Consider the following 5,093-nt stretch of genomic DNA (forward strand, 5'->3'; position numbering starts at 1 on the left):
TTTTAATAAAAATAACTATTTTCAAAACCAAAAAAAATTAAGGAGAGTGACATTGTTTTACATTTTTACGAATCCCTTTAATGTCTAGCTTATTAGTAGACAACTGTATCTCCATATTTGCCTGTGAATTCAGTCTGTTGAAATATAACACATCATTTAACCTCTGTGAAACTCCACTATACACTCACGAGAGGGAGTAAGAGTAAAAAAGGGAATTAACATCATATTATGAAAATCATTTCCATCTCATATCATCTCTGAAAGGGTCCTGAGGACCCCGAAGAGTCCTAACTCACAATTTAAGAACCATTGCTCTACCCTATCTGTACCTGTAAGAAGATAGTAATAAAATACAAAAATACATGCCTTTTATTAATTTTGGATTTACAAGTGCAAAAAGTTAAACTACTGCCTCTTGACTTACACCATCTGGATGTTGTACCCAAGGATACATAGTAAAATATTTACAACCAAAATAACTGAGTTAATACTCTTATTATGTTAATTCATAAGAAAATACAATATCCTAAAAAAAGAAAATATCCTAATAGAAAAATATGACCAGATGAACAGGATGAAAAATTATATATAGTGATTACAGTGGACATAATTTTTAACCAGAAAAAAATGCTTTTTAGATATGTGTATGGACCTTTATATTATTACAGTTCTACTTAATCTATGTTAGCTGAAGGCTTTAGTCTATGAAAAGACTATTATTATCACAGTTACACCTCTGTTGTGACTCTCTTCACTTTTCATTCTCTGTGTTTTGCCTGTTCTGTGGCTTATCCACATCTGTGATTTTAACTCTTATCTCTGTGCTGATGATTCCAAATCTCCAGGTCCAACCTTGATCTTTATCTCCTAGGCTCCTGGAGCCTTACTTCCGGTTCTTTATCCCTCTCCAGCTAGAACTCCTAAAGGTACCTCAGTCCTGGCTTCTCTAAAACCAAACTCATGTTCTGGCTTCACCCAACTCCAGAATGTACTTCTTAATTCTTTCTATCACTGTTTATCAGATCCTCAGCCTAGAAACGTTGAAGGAAGCTTTGACAAATTCTTCATTCCTGTGCATTATGCATTGATTTTTCATACCTCCTTTTTGCTTTCTCTGTTTTGAATTTTCATTCTGTTTTTGGCCTGGAAAACTCCTACATGTGCTTCAGAATTCGACTTAAGTGTTAACATTTCTGTAACTTTCTCTAACACTGCGAGCAGATACTCTCATACCACTGCTTGTGTGTGTACACAGAGAGAGTGCACTCATTTTTTTCATCTGTCTCCCTTGGTAAACTCTTAGCCTTTATAAGGCAGAGACTATTTTTAATTCATCTGGGTCACTGCTATCTGGTGATAGATTTCACTAATTATGACTAGCATATCCATTTGTTTTTCCAAAGTCAGTTCAAGTTAGCCCTTTTGCATGGACATTATTAAGTATGTTTTTCTTCTTTTATTTTTGCCAATAATTCTTTCGATTTCAGGGAAGAAATTCTTTCATTAAAAATGTTCATTTTGGATATAAAGTTTTATAAATACATTTAATGTACATCTGAAGCATCACATTTACCCATCACAAACCTAATCTAATGGTATCTTATAATGAGTAGTAGTATGATGATTTGATAGGATTTGACAATAAATACATGCTAAGTTTTGAAGTATGGTTTGGGATAAAAAATATTTTGATGTACAATAAATATATATACACACATATACATATAAGTACTTTTCAGATTTATATATACTAATACAATGCTGAGTATGTTTTTGTTTTATTTTTCGCAGAACTTCTTGGTATACATGAACAAGCAGCTGTAGGATTCTTAACATTAATGGAAGCTTTAAGATACTGTAAGGTAAATTGATTTTTAAGGTACTTTGAATGGTTTTTATTCACATGTCCACTATTGTGGATACTATTTTTGTTCCTATAGCAGCATAGTTTAATTTATTAGTAGTAGTATATACCACTCTCATTAATTCCTTCCTGATGTCCCACCCTAAACTGACGGTTATTAAGGATAGTTAAACTACGTGATCATGCTAAGTTTCCTGTGCCAGGTCCATTGTTTGGGAGAAGGGAGGGGAGAGGGAAAACCCAGTACAAAATAATATATAAAAATAGAGACATTTATTATTGATTATAAATACAAACTGAAGAAAAAGAAAGCACTGTTTTTTCAGTAACAAAGAGAATGATTCACTGAAACAACTGGTAATACTTTATCAGGTAAAGAAAAACAATTTGCTAAATGCCTGAAATTCTAACTTTCATGTATTCCATCTGAAAAATGATTTTACAGTGAAAAATAAAATTTCAAGCGTTTTACAACATTAAACTCTTTAACATATGTGCTAGAATTAAGAACTGCCATGCAACTCCCATTTATTACTATTATTTATCTCATTGACTTCTTACACAATCTGAAATAACCATTGGGTATTCCAAATAGTTTTAAATGGGGTTTAAATCATTAATGATTTGTACTTAATCAGATATGACTTTGGAGAAAGAAAGAAGTAGATTTAATTTTCTTTTTTATTTTAGAGTGCTAGTTCCATGGCAGTGGTTGTAGTTCTGGTGGTACTGATTATTTTTAATAACAATAACAGTGTCTTGTCCTCCCTCTTTCTTTCTTTTCTTTCCTTCCTTCCTTCCTTTCCTTTTTCCTTTCCTTCCCTTCCTCCTTTCCTTCCCTTCCTCCTTTCCTCCTTTCCTTTGTCAGACACTATTCCTCTTTCATGACAACACTTGACACGTACGTGTGACGTGGCTGTGATAACCAAATAGGATTCACCCTGCCCTTACTCATTAGTCATGATCACATTGTTAAACAGTAGTAGCTCTTACTTTTCATTGACTTTAATTATATAAGCTAAAACTCTTCTGAGACAACCTGGCAATCAGAGAATCAAACTGTGTCCCCTTCCCGCTAACACATACCTTCTTAGATCCTAAAAAAGTTGTGTGTATGTATGCACATACGTGTGTTTTGTAGGAGATCAGGGTGTGAAGATCTCATATTTTAAAATATCTACCATGTAGCCTATAGGACCCTGATGGTCTGCACCCTGTCTCCAGTTGCATTGCTCTCTCCATTGCTGTGCTCCAGCCACACTGGTATCTGTCACTTTCCCAAACATGCCCAGCCCGATAGGCCTTGGTACTCGCTGTCATTTCTCCCTCAAGTACTTCATCTTTTTAAACGGATGGCTCACTCTCCCTTTAAGGTCATACTTCAAATTATGCCTCAAAGGCTTTTTCCTTTTACCATTCCCTCTGTTACTTTTTCACAGTATTTTGCAGGAATAATTACTCTGTGATTTTGAATTTGTTTTTCTGTTGTCTTCCCTCTTTAAAGGCAGGGACCTTGTCTTGCTGGGTACATATTAGGTGCTTAATAAATATTTGTCGAATGAATGAATGGACACTTTCACCAGATTTATAAGGTTTTCTGAATTGTGCTTTTAGCTTTTCTTTAACTATTAGGTAGAACAGAAGAGTGTCTTTTTTCCCCTTCAAGATCTTAGTGGGAAGTCAATAGTTGCTATATATTCTTCTGTTTATATATATTCTTAATATTGTTCTAATGTTGTAGCCGTTAACTGCATTTTTAAAATAAGATTTAAACGTTCTTTTAATGGCACAACACAACACCCTGATACTTGGATAGCTGAAAGGTAGAACTCTGTTCCTTACAACTCGAAATAAGAGAGGGCTGCCAGGCAGGGCCACTCAAGAGATGGCATCTGGGTACAGGGTAACAGCAAGCTGGAGCTGTAGGAGCAGCTTGTGTATGTAGGTGGGATGGGCTTAGTATGTTGCCTGGGCTCCCTGTGGATTGGCTAATTTGAATAATTTTGGTGGGCCTTGGGGTTTAGGGGCTATCCTTAGTTGTCTGGGACCTGACCCTAGGGCAATTAGGATGATGCCTAGAGTGTGGGAGACCTACAAAGAAAATGGTTGGGGTGTAAATTTGATCAGCTGTCATTTTAAAGGAAACTGGCCTCTAGCTAGAGCTTCAAAACTAAGTCAAGACAGCATTTTTCATAAAACTGTATTACTATGGTGTTCATCTGAATATAACTTCTCAAATTCCGTGTACTTCTTACGTTTACTTTTTACTAGATGCTCGGAAAAATGGCATTAAGGAAATACTTGTGCTTGTATTAATTCTGTAAATCTGATCACCCCCTCATTCTTTGATAGTATAGCAAATTGCCCTTTAAAAATTAACATTTTCATCATTTTGACCATATATGTTCCTTAGTACAAATGAAATGAAGTGCCCTTGCTCACACATGCTCTACCCCCCTCCACCCTCCACACACAACCCCTCAAAGAAGGGGGTGGCTGTGGTTGCTTTCGACTCTGCAGTTTTTTAAAACTAAATTTATAACTCACATGCCATAAAATTCACCATTTTAAAGTATACAATTCAGTGCTTTTTGGTATATTCACAAGGCTGTGCAAACCCTATCTAATTCCAGAAGATTTTTCTCTCCCTCGGAAGGTGCACTCAACCCATTAGCAGGCACTTACCCTTCTGCCCAGCCCTTGGCAAACACCACTCTACTTTCTGTCTCTGTAGTTTTACCTCTTCTGGGCATTTCATACAAATGGAATCATACAGTATGTAGCCTTTCGTTTCTGGCTTCTTTCACTTAGCATAATGTTTTCAGTGTTCATCTGTGTTTTAACATGTATTCGAACTTCATTCCTTTTTATGACCAAATAATATTCTGTCATATGTTAATACCAATTTTGTTTGTCCATTCATCAGTTGGCAGATATTTGGATTCTTTCCACTTTTAAGCTGTATGAATAATGCTGCCATGAACATTCATGTACAAGTTTTTTGTGAACATATGTTTTCATTTCTCTTTGTGTATACCCAGGAGTAAAATTGCTTCGTTATATGGTGATTCTATTTTTAACTTTTTGAGGAACTGTCAAACTGTTTTCCAAAGTGACTCTACTGTTTATGCACTCAATTAGTTTATTTTTATTATTAAAAACACTCCATGAGTTTAGCATTTATTTACTCTTTGATCCTTTTTATGACCAAATAATATTCTGTCATATG

The sequence above is a fragment of the Propithecus coquereli genome, unplaced genomic scaffold, assembly GCF_000956105.1.
Source record: "Propithecus coquereli isolate 6110/MARCELLA unplaced genomic scaffold, Pcoq_1.0 Scaffold69, whole genome shotgun sequence".
NCBI classification, from domain to species: domain Eukaryota; kingdom Metazoa; phylum Chordata; class Mammalia; order Primates; family Indriidae; genus Propithecus; species Propithecus coquereli.